Source organism: Oryzias melastigma, linkage group LG22, assembly GCF_002922805.2.
Source record: "Oryzias melastigma strain HK-1 linkage group LG22, ASM292280v2, whole genome shotgun sequence".
NCBI lineage: Eukaryota > Metazoa > Chordata > Actinopteri > Beloniformes > Adrianichthyidae > Oryzias > Oryzias melastigma.
The window spans coordinates 19,211,521-19,238,968 of NC_050533.1; the positions used below are offsets into that span (position 1 = coordinate 19,211,521).

General features: G+C 36.0%; 1 long non-coding RNA gene across 2 annotated transcripts in view; it reads right to left on the reverse strand.

Annotated features, from left to right (window-relative positions):
• LOC118597991 overlaps positions 1-27,448 on the reverse strand; it is a 128,829-nt gene that overhangs the window by 7,175 nt on the left and 94,206 nt on the right. Inside the window, exons 2-4 of one of the 2 annotated variants that reach the window (XR_004947022.1) lie at positions 16,019-16,180; positions 10,311-10,524; positions 9,699-9,840 (exon numbers count right to left, since the gene is read on the reverse strand). This is a non-coding gene — a long non-coding RNA (uncharacterized LOC118597991). The remainder of the gene's footprint in view (positions 1-9,698; positions 9,841-10,310; positions 10,525-16,018; positions 16,181-27,448) is intronic. The other variant, XR_004947023.1, reaches the window with a different exon arrangement.

Consider the following 27,448-nt stretch of genomic DNA (forward strand, 5'->3'; position numbering starts at 1 on the left):
TATTTAAACATTATATAAGAAAAATAGATATATATATATATAACATATATAATCAGTCTCATATCATGCTTTGACACTTATGTATATGTAGCAAAAAAGTGAATGAAAAGCACTTTTAACATGACAAAAAATAAATAAATAAGCAAAAATAAAGACAAAGTCAAAGTATGTTTGAACTAAAACTATTTTTCAAACTGCAAATATTGAAATACATGGTAAACAATGTAATTAATCACAGCAATGATAGTTAAGCAAATAATGGCACCGACATTTTTTTAATTTTAGTTACACAGGTTAAAAAATATATGTATATAAGTCTGTGTTGTAAAGCATTGGAAATGCAACGATAGAGAAGCATAACAAAGTGAACAAAGACAGCTTGGTAAAACTGTGATGAATTTCTGATTTATATAACAGAAATTATGTAATTTATATGGTAACTGTTATGAAATTGTTATAAAAAGTGAAATCTTTTCACATTTTAAACAATCGCATCATAAATAAATAATTGCTGTTGCGCCGCTTAATAGTGTGTTAAGTGGTTGTGATTACGAAACAAGCCTTGGTCTATTTTCAGAGAAGCGCTCTTCAGATTTCAAGTGGAATGTCTGAGTCAGGCAGAAAACCTGGGATTTCAAACGACATTATAAACATCAAAGCAGAGCAATTCATTATTAAAGGAAACCGTATTAAACTCTGACAGTTAAATGCAAAGATTCAAATAAATTTTTGTCATGCCCTCTTTGCAAACTTTCTATAGGTCTTGAATTGAGTAAAATTGCCTGCCTGCTTCCTTTTTAGTGCTTTTTTTCAATTATTTTAACATCTCCTTAGAGAATAGCCTCAGTGTTTGCTGTAACAATCAACTTCCAGTAATGGCACCTTTTTTTCCTGACAGTTTTGTCACAGATGTAGAAAAGCCTTCACAGTTTGACATAGTAGCGACTCAGCAGGTCTTGGTAATTTGAAACTTTATGTTTTACGGCAGCTGCTGGTTATATTCACAGCCACCAACAGAGTGAAACCAATGCAGTGAAATGGAAAAGCCTCCATTTTACAGGTTTTGTCAAACAGTCTTAATGGGAATTATTATGAATCATCTTTTCCTTTTTATGCCCTTTAAGTCACCATGCGAAACGGTAAACGTAAGATCAAACTGAGCTTTTTAAACCAAAACAAGCTAAATATTTTTAGTGGATTGTGACATTTTATCAGTTTACTACAGTATCTATCCATTCGTCCGTATCCCAACACGTCCGTCTCTTCATGAATAGATAGATCTATCCATGCATGTTAAGATACTCGCTAGCTTAACATTAACAGATTCTCTCAAGCCCACTTTCAGTGTAAGGGGTGTGGTCTTCTGACATGCTCACTCCTGATTGGAGAAAGTGCTTGCCAAAGAAATGTAGAATCACTGCATATGCTGGGGTGACAAAAACAACGGTTAGGGGAGCCATCAGCAGACTTTTAAAGATCTTCTCCAACTACCCGATTTTTTTGAAAAAATTGTTAGCGTGGTCATGAATGTAGACAGTGGTAGTCAAGCATCCGTTTCTATCTATATCCCAGGGCTACCGGGTGGCCAGTCGCCGTTTGGAGACGTCTACACATTGTCAAGTCAGAGCTGCAAAGAACTGGCAATCCGCCCAGCTGTCACCCGATTTCACGATGATGTCATCCCAACCTGTCACTGGACTGCCACCTTGAAATGTGCCTAGGTGCCCATTGACCAATGTCTGGTCACCATCAAATTTTAACTTTTTCTTAAAATTTCAACGGCCACCACGCAACGTGTAAAAATGTTAACGTTAAAGTCCCATTAGTTGTCATGCACTGCAGTGTTAAATGTGTTCTCCGCATTTGACCCATCCCCTGGGGGAGTGGTGAGCAGCAGACACAGCTGCACTCAGGAACTACTTGGTGGTTTAACCCCCCCAATCCAACCCCTTAATGCTAAGTGTTAACCAGGGAGACATTGGGTACCATTTTTAGGGTCTTTGGTATGACTCAACCTGGATTTGAACTCACGACCTTCCAGGCTCAGGGCAGACACTCTACCACAAGACCACTGTATGACTCCAGCCCGATTACAAAGGCCGCCATGCGGCCAGCTACCAAATTTGCTGAAAACTTGCAATTAGGTCACCATAGTGGAATTATGACATATGCGACCATGGTCTTACTGAAGATTTCTGGTTCCAAAGGTGATGGTCGTATCGCAAAAACATTGTGACTAAACTGACTTCTTTTCATTGGAACCAGAACCAAGTAATATGGGTGAGATGCCACCCATAGAAAATAGGTGATACAGTCAATGGTTCTCACACAGTCAATGGTAGCAACCCTACATGATAAACTGAACTACAACCTGAGCATGTCAAAACAACTGAGCAAGACATGGAACTTTGGGGCAAATGTTTATTGCACTACAAGGTAATTAATGTTGAAATATTTTCAATAAAATATGTATCTGCTGAATCTGATAGATGAGGTTATTCTACCTAAGAAACATTTACAAATCTTGTTCACATGACTGAGGGTGTGTTATTCAGAAATGGAGTTTTTTGGGGTTAAAATCAGAATATTGACTTGCATTGTAGACGTATGCATTGTGGTCAGGGAGAACTGTTATGGTGAACCGTAGTGGCAACAGAGCAGTAACCAATGTCTGCAAAAAGAAAACAAAAATCAAACGCTGTCCACATTCAACAGGGATGAATAAAGGTGAAACAAAAACCTCACAAAGACAAACATCTCACAAGTTTAAAGTAAAGTAAAGTCTGAGGAATGTTTAAGTTCAAGTCAACACTTGTGAGATTTAAATGCGTCCCTGTTCCCTTCCACTCCAGAGCTGTATTTTTACCATTTCAAGCCACTTTGCTGTCTTTCTTCCTCTGGGAGGCTGTTACAAATGGTCTTTCTTAGCGACAGAAACTAAAAAAAGATGAGATGAATAATTGAAATGGCTTCATTGAAGTCAGTATTTTAGCTGAGCTCCAGCAGAGATGAAGAGGGTCTTTTTTTGTGGTGACAGTGACATCCCTACCTCAGGAAGAGACATAAGTTAGTATAAAGGAGGCCAGCATACTTCAGACTGGTGTTAATCACCAAAGACCTACAGATGTACACATGGTCTCGTCCTAAAAGCTGATGGTAAAGTCTTGTCCTCTGCACATTTTAAGATGAGTTTGGAAGTGCCCTCAAAGTAGTGAGGAGTATTTTTTTCTCGGAAAGAAGATGATGAGTTGTTGTGTTGTTCTAAAATGCTGCAATACACATTCAAGAACATGTTGAACACGAGTTCTTGAACACCCTTTTACAATATGGTGTTCTCACAGGACTGGCAACACCCAATACTAGCGCATGTACCTGAATTTGGACGAGGCTTGGGGAGAAATGTGGAAGAATCTTGCTCCAGGCTTTTGCTTTCAAAGCTCTTTTATGGTGTATAAAAGACTTGGTGTCACATGATTCCATCCGAACTCAAATATGGGGTTTGATAGCTTTCGAAAGGAACCGTATTAATAAAGAAAAAGTTTTCATAAACACAGAGTCGCATTGATAAATACAAAATTGTGCACAAATTGCTATTTTGTTAGTAATTTCTCCTGTTAACAAACTGTCAAAAATAAATCACAGGGTCACAGGTATATACATCAAGTCCCACAATATCGATAGATCAAACTGCGCTTGCGTGTTAGTTTAAATCTTAAACTAAAATAAAGTAGAACTTCTTAGAATGTTATTGATCACATAATGGGAAAATTATCTTATCTGTCAAAATTCAAAGAAAAGTTGTATTCCAAAGAGATGTTAAACTAAATGTGTTCATTTTTTTTCTGCAAAGTTGTGCACAAAATATTAATTTGTACACAACTATGTATTAATGAATACAATGTATTCATTTCTTCTTCATGACCAATTTTCAAACGGTTGGCACTTTTGTGAATTGAAAGGGTGCTACCCATACATCACTGCCAAAGTTAAGTCCCTGATTTGTCTACTGGTCATTTTGTACGTAGAACCAGAAAACGGACCTAAAAACTCATCTAGTGGTGCTTAATTGGGAGAGTTTGGTACGCGAAAGCTTGAAACTCACACATACGTGAGTTTATGTAGACTTTTCATAGAGAGCATGTTGCCAAAGCTGGTGTGAACATAACACGATACGTGCAAAGTGATGGATTGATGAAGACTAGGAATGAAGGGCTCTCTAATAACATGAAAGTCAAAATGGAATCTTTTTTTCCATACAAAGATTTTGTTCAGTCACTGATAGTTACGCAGACCCTCCAGGATTTCGCAGAAGATTTTTATGATTTTTGCAGCCTAAAACAACACCTGATGTTGCGGCAGCTTTTGTGAAAATTTGCGACAAAAGTTGTGATGTTTTTTTTTAATATATATATACTTTAAATGCATCTAAAAATGTTAATTATTAAAAAAAAATTCACATTCTCATATTCCAACTCTTTTTATTGTGACGTGTACTAGGAAAATATTTCACCATTACTATAAACAATGTTGTTGTGCTTTCGTTTAACTTGAATAGAAACATGAAACCCAAAATGAACATCTCCGCTGTATCGTCATCCATGACTGCTATCACGGTAGATTGGTCAAAGTTGCAGTAAAGTTGCTGTGAAAATAAAACGTTGCAGGATGCACAACAAATCGCGGGATTTCCTTAAATTTGCATTAATAATCGCAACATCGTAAAATCCTGGAGGATCTGGTTACAATGCAAATTCCATCTTTAGAGGTTTTCCACTGCAAAAATAGGCCCTATCAATATGTTTAAATCTCCTAAAACGGTTTCTTTAGTTAAGTATTCAAAAAAATAATTTGTCAATGGGGAGAAAGGAGCTCTTATTTAAGACAAAAAAATAATCTCAATAAGATGTTTTCTCAAACAAAGATTATTTTTGTTGTTGGAAAACATTCTTGATAAGATTATTTTTCTTGCAAGACAGAAAATTTGACTTTTTTTTTCTTGAAACAAAGGTCTATGTAGCTTCAACTGGCAAAAGCAAGTGGGAGCAGGAAGAATTCAAAATCCAACATGCCGAAAACAGGTCGACTGTGTTTGACTGGCCAACAGGCATGTGGAGAATCGATGTCTGGAACACCATGAGAGGCTTCAACAGACTGACATCAGAGTTACAGGAAGCTAAAGAAACCTGAGAGCACAGGAGCTGAACCAGGCAATCAATGCACTGAGAGAATGCTGCATTCAGGGACATTCAGAAAACAGGAACAAAAAGCAAAAACTGAAATGGTCACATTTTGGATCGTTTGGCTGCATAAAGGTTTTTATGCATGTATGTTGCGAACAAGTAAGATTCTCTAATATAATTTTAATTACAAATTAACCATTGGATGGACAGGTTCTGATAACAGTTTATTAAATTCTACTAATTTTAAGACGTTGCTCATAAACCAAACAGGTCGTGGACTGCTTGCACACGTGCATTTGATTTGCAGCTATTTATCTCCCTCATCTAGTCTGCTTTGTTTTGCAGGTTTTACTAAACCGTGGTGCAGATCAAACCGGTCTGCTTAATAATGAGGGTCTTAGTTCACTTCAGTATGAAAACAATTTCTTTGAAACTCCATTTTAATAAGTCTCATTCTACACCAAAAGAGAAACATATTTACCATCTGGTTTCTTACTTAAGGTTCTCTATGACAGTTGTGGGGGGTAGAGTGAGATTAAAAATCGATTTATATTCCAATCCAAACAGGTAAGTTGGTTAACCGTTAGGTAAGATGTCAATCAAATTGACCTATATCACTATAAAATTGTTTCAAAAAATTAAATTAAAGATAATATAAATACTGGAAAATAGAATTTGGATTTTTTTTTACTGTCGGACACAACACAGTAAAAAATGATTTATCCATCATTACAGTCCAGTCTGTGGGATTAGCAAAAGCATGTGCCGTGCAGTTATTATTTTTATGTAAAAAGACAGTGGACTGAACTTGGATTTGACGTTATTTCTTGTTCACTTTGTTGTATGTACACATAATTAATTTGCACTTGATTATCTTCTAAGAAATACTGAATTTTCTGAATTATATGGCACATTTAAAAGCCTTAATTTTTTTCAAAAAATGACAGTGCGCCTCATAGTCCGGAGCGCCTTATATATGGATTAATTACAGTTGTGCTAACTGATGCTGAAGTGATATTGAGTGATATACTGCACTTTATTAAAATGTAAGTTTTGATGAGTTACAAAAAAGGTTGGGTGTTATTGTATATACGCTAATGTGGCTAACGTGTAGATGTGTTTGTTTTTTTTACATGTTACTAACAAGGTTGAAAGTCAGTGTACTCAGTAACATTTGAAATAAGTCTATTTTTACACATTGCTAACAGGGTTCGGCATTATTCTACATAAGCGAAAACAGCTAACGTGTAGCGGTGTCAGACTCTGCTTTTGCTACGTTATACTATCAAGGTTGGAAGTTAGCGTAGTAACAGTAACGTTTGTTTTAGCGGTATCAGTCTGTTTTATTATGTGTTGCTAACAGGGTTCGGCCTTACTGTACATACGCTAACACAGCTAACATGTACCGGTGTCGGACTGTGTTTTTGTTACCTGATACTATCGAGGTTGGGAGTTAGCATAGTTACACTAACGTTTGCCATCAGTCTGTTTTTTTTAATGAATTTCAAACAAGGTTACGAATCACAGTTTTTGTGAATATGCTAAGGTGTCGAATGTGTTAGCATATTCTCAGTATCTCTACGAGTTGTAGAGATACTGAGAATGCAATTATTAATTATTAAAATGCTTAAAATAAAGTGATTCCGTCTTCTTGCTTAATGCGCCTTATAGTTTAGCGTGCCTCATATACGACACAAGTTCAAAAATAGATCAGTGATTGATGGAGCGCCTCATAATCCAGTGCGGCCAATAGTGCAGAACACTGCTTGAAGTTCTGGATAAAGATGTCCTGCATCAAAACAAACTAATATCGACCATGTATTGTATCACCAACCACAAATTATATTATAAATCAGGTCATTTTTTTTTCTCTTCTATCATGAATCCAGAAGCTCAGCCAGCTATAGTAATACTACTGATTACAGGGTAGATTTGATATCACGGGATTTCAAGTCACATTTTGCCAATCTCAGCATGATTCTGATTTTCAACTTTAACAAAATTGGGAAACACTCTCTCCTAGCAGTGTCTCTCTGAGTCTCTGCAGCAAGACCACGCCCCCAAAAGCCTCTTAACATTGATCATTAATGTGCTTAAATAAAGTTTCCTCTCAGATCGCTGGTTTGCCGAGCACTATTCCTTTCACAGTTCAAAAGGGTAATTGGAGGTTTTTCTGGTCTCACACATTGAGCTTGTGACACACAGTAATATCACACCCATAGCTGCACCACTATGTTCCCACAGCATCAAAAACATGCTGTGATTCTGCAAATTAACAAGAGCTGCTATAGGATCCAACCAATGAAACATAAATCTACACATCAGCTTATTAAAAAAGTGTGTCTGTGTAGGTGTTTACATTTACCACCATCTCACACAAATATTCCTCGCTTAACTAAACTGAAAACTTGAGAACTGTCTAATTAGATTCAATTAGTATTATGTCAAGTACATCTTGTTTAGTTGAGGTAAATTCATGGAGTGTGTTTGCAATTTAACACAATTCATAAGGTTACAAGCAAATTTCAATTACTGTTAAAGATGATTATTTTACTTCTACTACAGTCACCGTCATGGAAGGTCTCTAGCAAACTGAAAAGTCTTAAGTGATGACTGCTTCTGGGTCAGGAGTCTGTCAGGAACAAGGAAAGTGTTTTCATTTCTGTAGCTCTGTGTTTTCTTTAGCTTCTTTCAGGGGCGGATTTAGCATTAGGAAAAGGTGGGCGATTGCCTGGGGCCTCCAAAACCTTAAAAGAAATATCTAAAATTATTTTGAAGCCCATTATTATTGAACTATGTCATAAAAAGCCCAAATCACTAAAATGGCATAGGACTGATAATGTGAATCCTCCCCTCCATCCCTCTCTGGCAATGAAATATTCAATCAATAGGAAAATAGCAAACAGATAGAAACTCCTTGAGAAGAATAAAAAGCAAAACACAGTAAGATGTAGCATACATGTCTGAACAGCAGTGAAATGATCATCATTATACTGTTGATGAAATAAAAAAATAAATCCAAACAATAAGTTATGAAACAGAAAAATTAATGTGCATGAAGACAGAAAAAACAGAAAAAAGAACAGAATTAGAGTAACTCAAGGGAAGGCAAAAAAATTGGTCAATTTGAGAATATATATATTTATTTTTTAATCGGATCAAAATACCGCTTTGGGGTGGTTTATAGTGAAGAATTAACTTCAAAACACACTTAAATTTTCAAAAGAATTTGTGTAGGATATAAGCTTTTTAACCAATATATTTTTGGCCATATATTGATCAATATTAATATAAGAATTGGTACAGAAATAATCTATATTTGGACCAATCCATCCAATCAAATAGAGGCTGCAAGCTTTTTGTGTTGAACAGAATTTATTTTTACAAACAGTCCTTTGCTGCATAGTTCATGGCAAACCAGGAGAATGTTTTTAAAAATGGTTTTGTTACTCTTTTTGAGCTAAAATTCAATCTAAGGAACTATCTTATTTATTTTAGTCTGTGTAGAAAAGAGATCCATGAGAGGTGAAGAGAGGAGTTAAGAAAAGCGTAGTTAGTAGGGAGTGTTCGTTTCCCCAGGTAATCCGTAACAAAGTTTCTGACCCATCTTTTTTTCCTCTGTTGGTTCATTTCCAATCGGACTGAACTTCGGTTCACTTTGAGATTTAACTCTATAAATTGATGGATTCAGTTGGCACGTAATGTGAATGGAAGCTTACATAAGCAACTTCATTAAAAAAAAACAATGCGTGCCTTTTTTATTGTAAAATTAAAAATGTTTTCCTCATAATTTATGACTTTTTTCTATGAGATTATTTTTTTTTTTTATATTTGTAATTTTTATAATAAGCAGCAAATAATTTACCTAAATTAACATTTTCGAAACAGTTTGACTAATTAAAAAGATGGCTTCTCCTCAATAAGCCTAGCCAAAAAAATGGCTATCACTGCTACAGAAAGACAGTTAAACTATAACATCATTCTTTTTTTTTATTTATTTCGTTAACATCAATTCTGTATCCTTAACTGATTGTTGCACGACTGACAGACTTCTCAAAAAACATTACATGCAGAGAAAGTGCATAACATCAGCCCAGCTTGTTTGGACCTCAGCTGAACTCCCTGTCTGCTCCAGCACTCGGATAACTCGGATTTCGCCTCTTTCCCCGTCAGCAGGCTTCCTCCTTTCTCACAAAAGCAGTCATGGGAGCTAAGCTGAGCTGGCAAGTGAATCTATGATCCAACTATCTTTGTAAGCCCTGAACACACCTACTCCTTACATTTTTCCAACAGCTATGTCTTTCAAAAACCACCACTAAATCAACCCTTGAAATTCCTACTCTATAGTCCAAGTCAACCCACCCTTTAATATTAAAACTTTTTGTACAGCTTTATTTTTCAGTGCTGCTTTAAGACATATGTGAATTTGTGGAATTGACTTGCAGGTTTTTGGTTGTCAGCAGGCGGAAACAAGGAGTCAGCTTGGATCTGTGTGGGCAGCAAAGCACTTCAAAGAACCTGCACTCCTTTTCTTGATGCTCCAGCGTACTCGCATGAGAAGCCCACAGCTCTGGTGAGCAGGAGAATAGCCCACGTGCGTCTGTGCGCTTCCTGCTGGGCGACGAAAACCCGTGAAAGAGCAGTGTGGAAGGAGAACGTCCTGTACAAAGCAAAGAAAAGCATTAATGTTGATTAAATAATCATAACAATGTTTGTTGAAGAAAGCAGCAGTGATTAACGGCAGGGTTAAGCATCAGGGCCTTTTATCAGTAATATTCGGAGATTAGAAAACCTCTAAATCACTTGCTGTATGAGGGACTTCTGTGGAGGTTTTTGGATTATGTGGAGGGTTGTAGAAAGGAGGGGCAGCATCTTAAGTGGGACGCAGGTGTGTCTTGAGGCTCATGGAACCATCTTTAGGGACGTTGTGAGAACAGAACATTGTCGTTTGTGTGTGGTAAGTGTATGATGAAGTATTTTTAAAGATAATGTAAGTTATACGCACTTATGATGTGCAGGTGAAGTACATGTCCTTAGTAAGGCACAAAAACTGGCTCCTTACTGATTGATGCACACATGTGGTGTGCAGGTGATACCTAAGTGTGTACACAAACTGCGTTCTAACATCACCTGGTTCCAAAATGGCGAAGTTGGTACCGTGGAAAAAGGGCAACTGAATTGGCCACAGTTCATTGGAATCGGATTAAAGCACTTTGTCTATCTCTATAAATGTCATGAATATTTTCCTTCTATGGGTTCATCGAGTGGACCACAACTTTGATGTTTCCTGCTGGCTACCTGCATGTGCCGTACAGGTTTTCATCCATAGACATTCCATATCCACCTGTAAGGGAAGTTGTAAGGTTTAGTCATTTAGCTTTAATTTTTTTGTATTTCTGCCAATTTATGAATGTTTTAGGTTATTTGAATTCAAAGAAAATTATTTGAGAGAACTGGTGTTTGATAGTTTTGCATTGAGCTTCAACAGGGAACATACAACAGGGAAAATAACTTCAATATAAAAAAAAAAAAGTTAAAAAAGCAACATTTCTATTTGAATTACAAATTTGTAAGTTTTGTTTTTAAATGTATAGGAAACAATTAAATAAGTTGACTGTTTTTAAAGGGTAACCAAACCCTAAATCAACTTTTTTTTGTTGAAATCTATAAATTGGGCTTTAAAAATGCTGCCCGTTGGTGATTGACATATTATTGACAAATTAAAATAAACTTGTTTAATCCTTGAAAAAATAGTCCAAAAAACATCTGTATGCTGGCCCCTACAGGCTCAATCGAGTTGAATTTTGTGATTGGTCAAACCATTTAAGTCCCACGTCATGATCAGCAGCTCCAGTAATGATAACAGTCCTGTTCTCCAGCCCCACCACTCTGACTGGACTTTCAAATTGCAGCTATGGGTGAAGTCAGCCTCCAACTTCCTGGTTTGGTTAGTGAATGTGCAACTCAGTGATGCAGGTGAAGAGGACTCTTTGCTGTATGAGAACTTCCTCAGGACGGCATGAGCTCCAGGCAGCCGGATCCTGACAAACTGGGAAGTGATGGTACTCCAGGGAAGGAGCACCCCCGGATACCTGGTGGAACCACTTCTACTGCTGGAGCTCCTTCATGCATCCATGTGCAGGGAGAGTCCTCCACCATTTCCTACACTTCTATTCTGACTCATTGTCAGTGATGCATCCCACTACTGCTCCACCAACTCAATAGACAACATTAGATAAGACACAAGTAGTATATAAGGTTTGATTTTATATGTTCGTGACTTATTAACATTTCACACTTTAGGACACTAGTAAGAATTAAAGTCAGAAGTCTATTTTGTGGTAAAGTGGAGCGATAAATGAGTTGGTTTTATGGGATCCAAAGGACCATGGAAAAGATGTGCTTTACAAGAGGAAATCATGGTCTTCCCTTTGTATTGGACTAAACCAAAAACTATAAAATACTTTTTCTGCAGTTATGAAAACATGTGTTATGAATATTTACCTATACACAATAAACTTGTTTTATGAAAATCGACCGTATAAAGCTGCAGCTCATTTCCACTTCTGTATTCTTGTGCTTTTCTTTAATCAACCCCATACATCATAAATAGAATATGTAATTGTTCACTTTGATTCACACTGAATTAAGCCAGTAACAAACTGATTGGACTTTTAAGTCGTTCTGTTCAGCGTGCGCTCTACTGCTATTCCTCCTGGGTTTTCTTCCTCTTCTCATGCTCTCTCTCCTATTTTTATTTTGGAGGTTATCTCAAGGACACAATGCTTTCCCAGATATATATGATAATCTACTGCCAATGATATGTAAATGACCATTTTGCTTTCAGAGTTGTGTGCCTTTACATTGATGTATTCAAATGTGCCGTGCATTATTTAAGTGGAATTTCTGCCTGGAGGACCGAAGTCGCCATTGCTTCCACATTGACCTTGGTTCGGTCGCTATCTAACGTCTTTTATTGGCTTCCTTCTTCATTAAAACGAAATAAAAATCAAAAGTGATTATACTTAACCTTGTAAGTTATTTAAAGAAAAATTGTCATTTTATTAGAGTCTTGCTAGTATGGAAGTTTTTCTTATGTAGAAGTGGGAAAAACTTAGGTAAAAAAATAATACTTTTTACTATTTTCTTTGAAAAATGTCTTTGTGTTAACCATAGTTATTTTAAATATATTAACATACAGTACTGGGTTTCCTCCCACAGGTTACATTAAAGTTGTTACCTGGCCGCTTTTTGATGGAATTTATGTTTAGAATAAGAAATAATTTGTCTGAGACGAAACAAATCACCAATAAGATATGACCAATACTCAGTGTCTGTAATTGGTATCAAATATTTTATGCAAAAAGTAATCGGTTTTGTATCAATCCTTAACAACATGGTATGGCCCATAACTGCTAGCGATAAGTCCAGGATGTACCCCACCTCTGCACAGTAGCTAGGATAAGCTCCAGCAACACAGTGACCCCAAAAAGGAATAACGCCTGTGCTGTTCTAGGCATGTTTACATTAAAAGTTGGGTCTTTCCTTCTAGGGTCAATATCTCAAGTTGTGTTTGGGACGTGTGCAAAAAGTGTGCGATTGGTAGTTGAGTATTCATGCGACCTGAACGAGTGTGTACTCCGCCACCCTTCGCCTATAGTGGCCATGTTAGGCTCTGGCAGCCCTGTGACCGCGAAAGGGATACAGCAGATTAAGAAAATGGATGGATAAATATTCATGTGATGACATGATGGGTGGATTTGCACTTCCATCACCAAGGTCTTTAATTATCTTAAAAACAAGATACTTAAAGATTATTATGGCTTCATTATTAATAATCCGATTGTGGGAATGTCTAACTAAAAGAAGAACTGTAAAAAGAACAGATTAAACATAGGCATGGTTCTTCAACCCTAGACCCAAAAGATCAATTTGATCCAAGGCCTCAAAAATGTTTAGCTGTTCTCAAAAACTAAAAATACTTGGACTACAAAACATCTTAATTATTTTTAAGACTTAGGACCAGTGGCCCTAAAGGAAGCAATACTGATAAGAATATATTTTGTAAAATATTAGTAATAGAGTTGTATTTTTGTACCACATGCCAAATATACCTTGGATCTCAATCACATATTTAAGAGTAACTTAGCCCATTTTCTTCCAATAAAAGAGTTTAAAAAGCTTTAATTACACTCCTAACTTGAGTGTGTTGTTTTTATAGGGTCTGTCACTATCCAAAATGTGTTAAATTGCCATAATAATGGAGTAAAAGTCAATTATACAAATCCTTTCCAGGTACTTTTCCCCACAGAATCTCTTTGACTGTACAGTCTTTCACTGTTACCAGTGACTGAAAGTCACTACTGGCTGTTTGAAAAGCTCTAAAGGTCTATAAGTCATCAGATAATTTGCTCAGCTGGGTTGTAAGCGTGCTATAATAAACAGTGCTATCTGATGAAGAAGATATTTGAGAAGAAAAACATCTGAGATAAATAACCTGATTGGTTTAAACCATCAATAAGTGTTTTGAAGTAGGAGGTAAAATAGAAAAAAACATGGACTTGGATTCTCTATTATTATCAATATCCCCTCTTTTTCAAAGAGACTGTCAGTTGTCTCAGTGTGATTTATGTGAGATACTTATAGATTAAACACAAACTCATTGATTTGTGAGAAGTGGACTAACAAATAGACAGTTATTGCTCAGTCATTTTATTTGTCAGAATAATCAGTCTTGCTCTGATATCTTTTTTAACGTCTTCTTGATAGTCCTAATTTAGTTGCCATGATATTTTTTCTGTTGTGCAATTATTCAAGTTGTGAACTGACCAATCAGATGCCTTAATGAAAGTATCTGGTCTCACTTTGAATGTTCAAAGTGTTTGACATATTTTATCTAACCTGTTTTTTTTAAGTTTTTCTTTTAGGATATATATTTTTTAATAACAGCAAAACAATAGATGCCGTCAAAATACAAACTAAAATTAGTAATAAGTAATTAGTTAAGTTAATAAATGAAAAGGAGAAGAAAGAAAAAAACTTATATTATCTGCCCCTATCGCTTAAAAAAAAAGGTAAATCAAGGTACATCAGATAAAATAAATCATTTTAAATACATAGATATTTACATACACATATATCTGCACAAATCCTCAATTTAACCCTATGTTTTCAAGTGGTAGGGGTGTGGACTTCCAACAAGCTCTCTCCTGATTGGTGAGAGTAGTTGCCATAGAAATCTTATCTCAGACCAATTTCTGATCCCGAAAAGACGGCGACTGAATTCACTTCGTTTGGTTGGACCCAGAAGTAAGTCCTTTTAATGGGTGACATCACGGTAAGTCAATTTTTTTATATAATTAATGTGGTATGATCAGTCAATTGAAGTGTCTCAATAATTTGGATGTAATTCATTTGTGGCCCAAATGCCGCCCTTAATCCTGGTGACATGGGGCCAACCCTGGTATTGTTGGCCCTGGACACTCGCCTTCTCACTGTGAAGCAAAAATGCTATCCACTTCTCCACCGTGCAGCCCCAGCCTCAAAGCTTTGTCTTAAATTTGCAAAGAAAACTTAAAAGAAAGTTAACAAATCTGCACCATTTAGCAAAATAGTTAAGTCTTCCAGCCCCCAAAGATGACAATCTTGATAACTTTAAGCTCCAAATCCAATTTATTTCACTAAATGTTAATTTATAAAAATCATTTTGAACAAACATTAGGTAAGAAATAAACTAAGAAAAGTTTGACTCCCCTATTTATGCTAAAATTGTATCTATTAGATTTACACACCCAAGCCTTCGTGTTACTTCTATTTTCTATGACATCATAGTAAAATCTGGATAATTAAGCCACTGATGTCTTGTCAAAGAAATCCCTTGGAGCTTATGCACATATATACTTATTTTTAGGCTGTAAGATCAGAAATGAACTCACTACAATAAGAAGATTATGCAAAGAAGGGGATGCAGAGATGGAGATGCATGATAATGCCAGCAAGATTTAAGTGTGCATGAGTTTAGCAGCTTATTTTATGCAGAAGCAAACCTGTTATTTGTCATAAAATAATCCAGGACATATACTGTAGATCTCGCAATATCTTGTGTCAAAATTGACTTTTTTTTTCCCAAATCAGACACAATACAAATAATTTATTGTTTTTAAGATGTTAAACGATTCTACCAGTGATATGTTGTAATACCAAAAAAAAGTCAAGATATCTTTAAAAAAATTTGATGGCTCTTTATGTATCCATTAATACTGATACCATTTCGTTTCCCCAAAGTTTATTCAGGTTTTCTATAAGCTCCTTCTCATTTGCACCAGTTTCTATGAGTTGAGTCATTGTTACAGGAGCATCACAGGGGGCAGCAGTCTCCACATTTCACTCCACTCTCGTTTTTCTGGGACTGTGAGCTCCAGTAACATAAAAGACTGTATGTGTGTGTGTTTGTGTGTTTGTCCGTCTGGTTTGAAATCTAAGCGCAGGGATTTCTGATGTGGTGTGGGAACAAAAATCAAAAGTGAATAAAAGAAGAGAGATGATAGTAGAGGGAACAAAACAGGGGAAATAAAAACAGTTCCGTTCTGATTAAAGACGTGGCACTGCAGACCGGACTGAAAACTAACACTGAGGTCTCAATTGTTGTTGAATAGTTGATTTTATCCCATCTTTAGATGAAAATACTGACATAAGAAGGAAACATAGTCAGTCAAATGGTGAATTGTCTTAAAAAAACAGTGGGGCGCACAAAAATCTTTTTAATAGTGACTTGTAGTCATTGCTATAAACAGATATGGATACAACAAGGCTGACGTCACCAATAGAAAACTCCTTACCACAGGTTCCAACAAAATGAATTTATTCAGTTGCCATTTTTCTGCAGTACGGATATCGTCTGATGTCGCCATTTTGGACCATTGGTCAGTTTGAGTCACGTTTTTACCCTTTCCACTGCAGTACTGTTGAAGGTCAGTGGGGGATGATGTGGTGGCCATCTCCTGAAATCCAAAACAAATTCTTTAATCTTCCCTTCATTGGGGAAAACATTGTTGCCTTTGCACCTATGGACCAGATGGCTCGCCTCACTTTCGTTGTCTCTCTGGTGATTAGGCCTACTAAAGTAGTGCCGTCCACAAATATGACGATGCAGTTGGTTGCATTGGTGGGTACGCAAACCAAGACATTTTTATTTATTTCATACATATTGAATTGAGGAATGGGCTGCACAGTGGTGTAGAGGTAAGCACTTTCCCCGCTCAGAGAGAAGACCCTGGTTTGAATCCTGGCTGTTCTGGCTTTTCTGTGATCATTCCGGCTTCCTGACTACATTGGTGCTGTCCATGCAATAGTGTGACCCTGCGAGAGACTGGTGACCGTGTTAAGGGTATACCCTGCCTTCGCCCAACACTTTGGCTCCAGGAACCCTGTGACCCCGGAAGAGATTCAGCAGGATCTGAAGATGAATAAATTGAGGAAATTAAGGAATTTCAGTGTGAAAAAAATGTCCCTTTTCGTTTTGGATGTTCTTTGCAAAAGTCTAAACCTGCTCATCTCAGACAATTTAGTTAATTTCCACGCAGTTCAACATAAATGTTTCAAACAGTCCCAACACGCATACAATTTGCTTTGAAGATTACAGAAAGCGAGCAGCATCCACTGCTTTGAGATGCTGTGGGTGTATCAGTGTTTGTGCTGACTGACAGATCAAACCAGATTAAACGAAACTCATTTGCAACACAAACAGCGCCAAGTTCATTTGAATGGTGCCAAACAACTCATTTGTGAAACCACTTCTTTTTCAGCACTTTCCAGCTGTGGGAAAAAAAAGTTAAATGTATCCATTTTGACTGCACAGGTGTCAGTCAAGCTTTTGAGCAAAACTAATTCAGTTCTTCTAGACTGGATTACCAAACAACACAAAACACATTTGTTATGCTGTATTTTACAATATTATAATACTTTCAATATTCTAACAATGATAGACGTAAAATGTGTAAATAGAATATTGAACTGTATAACTGAAGCAAAAAAAGGTAGAAATTACTGTAGAAAATAATAAATCAATTTGTTGTGAATTCACAAGATCCAATTTCATTTGATTTAATGTTGGGAATGGTTCAATTAAGTATTTAATATTTTTAAACATTTCCAAGTAAGAATAGTCTTACATAATTTCATATAAATCATGTTCTAAATTAATTAACGTTAAAATGTTTGTTTTAAATGGTCCTTTGTACCTTACTTGATGCATTTGTTCTTTTTTTTTCTTTTTTTTTTGTTTGTTTTGTTTTTCTGCTTAGGATTAATTCAAATCGAGAAATTGATTTTTTGTCACCAGAATTCCACCTCTGATGGGCAAAAGAATAAAGAACATAACTTAGATTTAAACTCTCCAGCACGAAAACCTAGATTGGGTTTTCAGGGAAATATAAAGATGTGTTTCAATATTTTTTTTTTTCCCCTTAAAGCCATATACTGTAACTGTAGAATCAACATGAATTATTTGGCCAAAAGAATAAAATGATCAAACAATCATAAAATAGTGATAAAGTCTTATTTTATTTGTTTGCTTGTTTGTTGTTTAATCTCCTTGTGATTCTAAAAAAAGGAAGAAAAACAGTAGGAAGAGTTCGTGGGGCACCTCAAAAGAAAAAAATCTGTTTATTTTTGGACTTCTGCAATGAATATCCCTTGACAGTCACACCCTGCTGCATTCTGCTCTTGGGAAAAGCTGTCGAAACAATTTGACAGTAAAAAAAACAAAAACACCAAAACTCACACAAAAGTGAAAAGAATAAAGAATCTCCACCACTTTCCATTCAGATAATGCATACCAAGAAACATTGCATTGTTTATTTGGTTTGTGAAAGTTAAATTCAGCTGCTTAAGATGTTGGATCTAATTGCAAAAATATAAATGTAGTAAGTAGTAGTAGTAAGTCGTCGATCTAAAATGAGAAATTGCTCCTACCTGTTTAAATAAAGGTTCAATAAAGTAATATCAATCTTGCTCACATTAATACGCGGGTATTTTGCCATCGGATGTTACACTGATATATACATTATTAGTAATTATTATTACTATCAAAGAACCAGACCATCTGTGTAGTTCTTTAATTTTAAACTGTTAACATGCTTATTTTTGTGTTGATATTTTGTAGTTCCCTTTCAGCTTATCCCTTTCAGGGTCGCCACAGCGTCACAGCACCCACTGTTTCGCATCAGTGATTTGGCAAAGTTTTTACGCCGGATGCCCTTCCTGACAGAACCCTGTACTTGAGGGGCACAGGGACCCAGTTAGGCAGCAGCGTCAAGGGTCCTGCCTAAGGACCCAATCTGGGTGGGGATCAGTGGACAACCCTGGAATCGAACCCAGGGCTCCTGGGTGCCAGCCCTTCACCTAGACCACTGAGCCACCCAGCCGCTTTTTTGTGTTGATATTTTGCTTTTATAAATTCGAAAAGCATTTTTTTAATAAAATGCTTGATAATATGTTTTATATTGCATTTCTTTTTAAAAACTGCTTAAATTGGTAAATATGTTTATAAAGTTTAGGCATACTGTATTATTTTGTAATGGAAATGAGCTATTAAGCTACAATCTGGTGCTAGCATATTTGATTTAAGCTCAATGTATTTGTACGCTGTCCTGATAAATTAATAAACTACATTTTATTTATAAAGCACCTTTCTCCGACAGAAGTTATAAGGTGATTCAAAATAATAATAAAAAAAGAAAAAGACAAAAACTCTGAGGTTAAAAACATAAAAAACAAAACCTTACAAGCTAAAAAACATAAAAGATAAGAACATCTACCACAAAAAACAATCACCTCAAGCCCAAATAAAAACAGTTTGTTTCAAAGTTAGATGACGAATGAACTTGTAAGATCACAATGACCAAATCTGAGATGGCGTGGATGCATGGTACAAGTTCCCTCCTGACTGGCAAGAGAGGTTGCCATAGAAACAATATGTCAGACCGACTCAAACCAATCACTGCTTACTGATGATGTAGCATTCATGTCGCAAAAAATGTCGTTTGGTTAAAGCCGAAAGTAAACCATTTTCTATGGGAAACATCTTGCTAGTTTTCTAGTGAGTACTATTTATCTATCCATCAACGTACTGACTCCCTCCCAGGGTCATGGGGTTGCTGGAGCCTATCCCAACTACTGTCACAGGTTCACAGAACAACACAGACTCAGATTCTTATCTTGTACATTTACAATTTTTAATTAAAAGAGAATGTTTTTGTACTGTGGGAGGAAGTCGCAAAAGAAAATCCACACATGTACCAGGAGAACATGCAAACTCCACACAGAAAGGTCTCAATAGAGTTAAATGTCAGATGTCTAAGTAAAAATTGTTGTTGTGTCCTGAGTCGATCTATTGCCTTTACTCTGCACAGTTTTCTGTGTATTCTGCACCAAATGGCCAAACATGCAAAAGGGACAGTTTACTATTTCCCTTGTTAACAGATGTATTCCTATTAGTAACAAAGTGCAACATGCCTTTTGTGGTTGCTGACAAGTTCGCTTTTGTTTTTATGCACAGAAAACCCTTTTAATCTCATTGTACTTGTGGATAGTGACAATATTTCTAGAATCGCTAAAGCTTGAAAGGAAAATAAACCAGCCATCTTTTTTTCAGTAAACAAAGACTTAAAAAAATCTGTTTTATAGATGCTGATCAAAGTGTCACCTTTTCCATTTACCTCAAGGTGCCATCAGGAAGTGACAGTCGCCCGCGGAGAGATTCGTGTGACGACAGCACAAATCGTGAAGTGCGAGTACTTCAATGCCAAATGTTTGATGCTCAGCGATCAGCAGACGGCATTCACAGCCACATAAGTTCAATGACAAAGCCTTGGACTTGTTGGAGACTAGAGCGTGCTGAAAGATGACAGTGACCCGTACTGTGGCATCGTCACCACGACAACAGAAACACACATTCAAGGCGATTTCTGTGCAGCAGAAGGACTTCAACATGTTTTGGTTCTTGTTTGTGCATCTTGGTTGTTTGATCGCACAGTGTGTATCATTTCTCCTGCAATGATTGCTGCAGGTCATCATACAGAAACTGGAAAAAAAGTGTTCAATTCAACCGTGTACCAGAACAGAGACTTGAAGATCTGACTTTCACAACTACTTCATTTCTCGTTTTCTGGAGACAATGGAGAAAAGCAGCACAGTGGTGAATGTCAGCAAGAAAGAACTGATTCAACCTTGACTTTTTTTTTTTTTTCCCGGTAAATTGTTGACGATCAAAAGCGCTTGAGGAAATTTATTTTCACGCCTTGTTTTGAATGTGACTTTCACAAACACAGTCAAAAGCACACTTTTCTGTAAATGTCTATATTTAGCTCAGATTTTTTATATTAAAAAAATGAATGCATATTTATGTAAGGGTTCTTATGGTGAAAATGGAGACAAAAATCAAACTGACGTAAGACTTCTATAGGGAAAAAACACATAAATCAAAATAGCTCTTCTGTCATTGGCTGGTATAAATGCAACACAGAGATTTAATTGTTAAAGTACATATTTTTATGCAGAGTACAAAAAAAGGAATTCTGCTGACGATGATGTGTTAAATATGCAGTAAGGATCCTGCCTGGATTGCCTTGAAGAATACAAAATAACAATTGTGGGAATGTAAATGTCCATCATTCTGAGACAGCCATAGCTTCTCTTTTATTTTTTTCATTTTTTAGGATGAACAAATAATAATGAGGTACAGATTCAGCTCGTCCCAGCTGTAATGAGAAGACACTCTCATAATCAGGTCTTTTTTCTCTTTTATTACCTCTCTCTTTTCATCCCCACAAATGAAGACATGCAGATAAGAACAAAAACACAATGTCCTGACTCCTAAATCCTACATTTCTTTTAGTCTTGCATAACTCTTTATTCAGTGCTGATGCGTTTGCTAAGATTTAAGAGAAACTTGCTGTTCTGTGAGGAAACTTGTGCGAGATAAAAATAATTTTTGCAATAAAGCTATAAGAAAGTCCCGTCGTTTATTGCAGTGATGTAGAGACCTTTAAATCTAAAAAAACAAACAAAAAATTGGCAATCAATGATTCTGTCAGTTAAAAGATGAAAGAGGCCTTTAATGATGGACCAAACTTCCATCGGTGAGAGCAGTAAGGATAAAACTTGATGTTGCAGAATGATCTAAATCATATCCAGATAACAAAGGAATAGCTACACACTCAGATCAATCCAGTAGAGAATCTGTGGAAGGGATTGAAAGTCCATGTTGCCCAGAAACAATCCCAAAATATCACAACTTTTGAAAGGATCTGCCCAAAATCCATTCCATTTATTCTTTCCTTTACATGGATCATTTATTTTGTCTAATTTGCAGAAAAAACAACTCAAAGCCGTGTTTCCATGTCTTTGCTTCTGCAACGTTCCTCCCCCTTCAAGCATGATGAGTGTTTATATCCAAGAGTTTCATTTTCGTTTCTTCCGACCTTCTCCCAATCCTTAAATCAGGGATGTCCAACTCCAGGGCTCGAGGGCGGGCTTCCTGCTGGTTTTCCAGAAACCCTGCCTCAGCTGCTGGTGATTACCTAGATCTGGTGAGCTTAGCCAATAAGGAGCTTCAATGGTTGGAAAGCATTGGCCCTCGATGCCTAAAGTTTGACACCCCTGGTTTATATCCCCGATGGTCTCTGGAGAACTTAAGACAAGCATCCAATGGAAGTGTCGTTTGAGGAGGAGGGAAATTGTTAAAGATCTATATATTTTTTTTTAATTTTGTAATAATTGTTCTATTAGTTGATCTCTTTAGTTGATGATCATCCAAGTCTTATTCAGGTCTACAATCTTGTCTCTGGTGTCCTTCAACAGCTCTTTGGACTTGATCATGAAGGAGAGGTTGCAGTCTGACGGTTAAAGGGTGTGGACAGGTGTCTTAATCACGGAGATCAACACAAATAAATAGTAGAGGTGTTCCAAAATATCGATATTGTGATATTTCACGGCATTTAGTCCTGCGATTGATTCTCACCAAGGATCAACCTTACTATATTTGCATTTGAAGAGGCTGTAAATCGCTATGTGCGACGTTCCTTTGGAGGTAGATGGGGGTGTGTGTCGTGAGACTGGCTGTCGCTGGCAGCAATGTGCCTGGGAAATACTTGAATAATTGAATTCTTGTTCTGTTGTTTACAACAATTTTGCACTACGTAGTGGCTCTGCTGTTCATGTTTACTATTATTAACACTGAATTTTACAGATAATTCAAATGTATTTGGTGTCAATGCTTGTCAAAGACAGTACAGATTTACAGATTTCACTGTCTATTATTTGTTGCAAAACATAAGACACAAGTTTATTAATATTGTGTTCAAACAAATAAAATAAATGGGGATATATTTTCCTAAATATATAATGTGAGCTATAGAAAATTATTTTTTTACCAGATATTGCAGTATTGCAATATTAGCGATATTGTGAGCCACGTATCGTGTATCCCATCGTATTGGCAGGTACCCAGTGATTAACAGCAGTGGAAGGTAGGAGAGGGACAGAATTCTTGTTGGTTTGTTGGAGCTCAACACTAATTTTCTGCACCATTATACAATTAACTATTTAATAATAATAATAATACAATGTAATATCATGTAATGTTTTTTTTATATATATTCTGTCTCCCATAGTTAAAGTGTCTCTATTGTCTTTTTAAAGTGGGACGACTTTAGAATTGATGACTGCCAAACACTTTACTGTATTTGAAATGACTCATAATGTAGAAACAGAAGAAAATATTAAAAGTTTGATGTGCTGCTTTTAAGTCTTCAGTGTTTTAGAGTTAAAACTGAAGCTTGGCATAGAGTTTCCTTGTGTGTCAGAGTGTACTGTACACTGTCTCTGTGTGGGCATTTATTCATAGCCTGATGGAAATCAGTGTGCCAATCAAGGCCTGTTGTTGGGAGGAAGTCAATCAGGTCAGAGCCCAGCATTTGTTGGAGAATAACAGCCAATCACAGGAGGCATTCTTTATGAAATTGCAGCCAGAATACTCAGTTGGGACCTCTGAATCACGAATCCTAGGCTCACACTGATGTTTTATACAGTCCACCTTTTCTTATTCAAGTCAATCAGTCTAAACTGTACATCGGTCATGCCTGGATGTTTTACATACTGTATATCAGGTTCTTTTCAAAATCAGAATTTGATTCATACAAAGTTCTGCACAAGAAAAAAGTTTAATGTGTTGATGTAATGATTGATAACTTCTTATATTTTTGGGATATTTATTTTGTCCTTTTAAGATTTGTTTTTTAAGTCCATTTTACTGTGGATTTGTTTTTACAATAAAAAAAAAACAAGCTATCCGACTTCTTTTGTCCCAATTCTTTAGCACTCAGATGGTAATTGTGATAAATTTGTTAGAAGAGGTTTCTTTGTGTTGACAGATCACTGGACTATGACTATGATTAGGGTTATGGGGTTGCTGGAGCCTATTCTCACTACTGTTGGACAAGGCGGAAAACATCCTGGACAGAATGCCAGACAGTTGCAGGCAGAGATGTAAAGAGTACCTGAACATCATACTTGAGTCAAAGTACAGATACCTTACTGTAAAAAGTACTCCATTACAACTTACAAGTCACCAATTCCAATGATACTTGAGTAAAAGTATTGAAGTATCCAATTTTAAAAGAACTTAAGTACTTTACTCGTACTTAATATAGGCTCAAAGAAATGTAAAGAACAATAAACTTTGTATTTAAGAGGTTTTATTATCTAATATTGTAAATTAATGAATGAATAGAAATGAAATTAAACACCTCAATGTTTTAAAAATATAGAAAAAATACGTAAGAAATAGAACAAAAAGTCAGTCTCACTCAAATGTTTAAAAAAGGCACAAACTATTTTTTCAAAAATTAATAAAGTAGTAAAATGTAGTAAAATAGATGTGACTCACCTCTCAGTCTCAGAGGGGGGTGATATTTCTGTTCAGTTTTAACAAAAGCTGGTTCTCAAAGTTCTTGGAAGTAGGGCGCACAGGCAGTAAATTCAAGTGTTGAGTACCGCAACATCTTATTATTTCCAAGAACATTAATTCCCAGAAGAAAGTATATGATGCACTAATAACATTACCTGATGTGGATTGATGTAACTTAAAACTTAATTGTATTTTTATAGAAATATAAGAACATTTTTATTTAAGTTAACACATGTACTACCTTGCTGATTGTTTGATTATTTGCTTTTTAATTTGTTGTTTTTCTTTTATTTCTTTTGGTTTGCTGGCTGTAAACACCATCTGATTTTATAAGTTTTGTTAGTTGACTGCTTAAGCTATGTTCTGTCATGCTCAGTTGTGCAATAAAAAAATAAAAAAAATCTTATTACCGTACTTCCTGGATGGCCTCACCCTCCGCCCGCTAGCGTACCTGCAGTACATGCAGTACCTTCAGCACCCTGCAGATGGTGATATCATCTGAAGTGGATAAAGATGCACGCCGGTTGTGCACAATCGCAGTGTAATGAGTTCAGTAAGTGTGGAGTAAAGAGTATATATTTTTAGTCAAAAATATAGTTGAGTAGATAGTAAAAGTAACTTATATATTTTTGATAGTACAAGTAGAAAGTAGCCAAAAAGGTACTTAAGGTAACCAAATCCTAAAACATTAAAATCAACTTGTTTTAAATATAACCACAGTAACAAAAAGATGTTAAATCACCACAGTAAATGCTGATTTGAATTTGAAACCAAGAAATACAATTTTTAAACATATTTGACTCTGACTTTAATGAAACAAAGGAATTGTTTGCTTTGATTTGTTCACTGAAGGAAAAAATAAAAAAATAAACTGAACACCTGGTGTAAAGTAATTGTTCCTGATGGGATCAGTCAGCGAGCCGAAAGGCAAAGAAGTTGGGAAGACTCCTCTCTGTTTTTGGAATGAATGGCTTTTTAAAATGGCTCCAACAGTCTGTTTTTACCACCACCCAGCTGTGTCGGAATCGTTTAGCCAGTCAGTCACTCTCTAACTGAGCTACGTAATTAGTGAACCAGTCAGCTGCTAAGGCAGTCACTTAGCCACACAGCCGCCTTACATAACCAACCAAGCAGACAGTCTGTCAATTACACACTGAGGCTCGGGCCGCAGAGTGGAAATATATGCATTTCAAATGCTCAGCGTCTTCCGATACTCTTCATTCTGCGTGTTGTAATCGCCATCCTTGACCGGCTGCACAACACTGCAGCTCAGCTGGACGGAGGCGCATGCTTTTAAAAGGTCGCTCATTATTTGCTTCAGAGCTGCACTCACTATGTGAGGAGGCCAGGAGAAAAAGCAGAAAACAAGCCGTAAAATACACACTGACTCACCTCTCTGTAATGACAATAAATTAGTTATTTTTGTGATAGTATTTTTTCAAAAGATCATTATTTTCTTTAGAGCTCTGACTAAGTCTACACCTGTTAAGAACCAAAACATCTATTTTAAAATACTTATTTGAGGAATCAAGATGTGATAGAATCTCAGTTTGAGACAGATCATATTCTGATGTAGCACTATATGCATTTTGGTGGTTTTTATCTACAATTATTGCTCCATGTAGTGATATTATTTGTGAATTTGATTAAACTGTGTGTGAGGGATGTATTTTTTCCCCCGTGATGGTGCGATGGAGCTGATCTTGGTGTCACTGATCCGTGCTGCATGCTGTTGGGATGAACGCTTGAATTTCAAAACTCCCTGAAAAGATGCAAAATTGGCTTCAGTTTTGTTGGATAAAGATTGAGATTTCAGTTTAACAATGAGGACTGCAAATGTAAAACTTTTAGGGACAGTTTGTCACTGCTTCCTTCAGGGAACTGGGCTGACGATCTCTGCCAAAACACAGAATAGATGCAAGCTAGGATCCAACATGGTTTCACTTTTTACATTTCCATCCAAAAACAACTCTTTTAGTTTTTATATCCATAGCCCTTTCAGTTGATCAAAAATGACAGTTATAAGTGAATATTTAAATTTGATTTCAATGCTTTAAATTGTCGTGTTGCAGAGGTACAGTAGTTGACCTCTGATTGGAAGATTACAGGTCCAAACTCAAACTTTATTATAGAGTGAAACTCAATCACACTTTGAGCCATTGCAGCAATCTTGGTATCAAAACTCATTCAAAACATTACTGCTTGTACTTTTAATATATTAATGTTTTTTTGGATTTTACGTAACTTTTGCAACTTTTCAGCCCCATTGAAAATGAGCAGGAAATTCTTCAAATCCTCCAAAAACTTAATGCACTATAAAAATTTAAGCAATCTTTGTACCAAAATGTTTAGCAAGTTCAGATTTTTCAAGAAATTCTTCAAATTCTTTGTGCAGTCTCTGTAAAGTATGCAAGTTTGTAATCAAAACATTCAGGACATTCTTTTGGTATTCATACCTTTTATGCATTTTAAAATTTTACGAAATGTTTCCTATTTTTTAAATAAATTCTTTAAATTCTTTGTGCACTATGAAACCTTTGCAATGTAAGTATGAAAACATACAGGACATTATTGAGCAATTAAAGTAAATTTCTTCAGTGACCACATTCAGCAGAAAGTATTCACACTATCACAGGTAATGCAACTTTTCTAGTGTGTTTAGCGTCTTTCATTCCTCTGAAAAGCAAAGCACTTTAAATAAAAGCAAATAAAACACTCATCAAAAATGTGTTCTTTAGAATAAAGCTTTAGATGTATTTGCCATTTACCATAAAGGTGAAGTAATGGATATATTTTTAAATCACATTTTCTAAGGAAAAAAAAAAGTTTGGTTTTTAATATTTATATATTCCAGCCCCATTGGGGAAAATTGTGTCTTTAATGACATGGTCACATGACCTGTTGCTTTATTCACAAATGACTGGAAATGAGATTTTGTACTTATTGGTTGTGTGACCTTAGCCAGCCAAGACGCCATTATCATTGACTTTTACAAATCCAATCTGTCAGTTGTTGGAGTTGGTGGAATGAAGTCATTCTCCTGACTTTCTCAAAAAAATACTTACGTTGTAAATTTCCATTTTAACTATTGTTTTTCATGTCTTCACATACAAACAAAAGTTGCAGAATTAATTGAATCAAGCAAATCAAATCAAGACGAGAATAAAATATACGTTTTTGTGTTTTACTGCCGAGAAGCTTTTTTTTTTAATTTATTTTAACTGCTGTGTAGCTTAACTTTCATAAGAAATTTTTTGGCAACTTTGCTATTAAGATGTTCAATGATTACCGTATTTTTTGA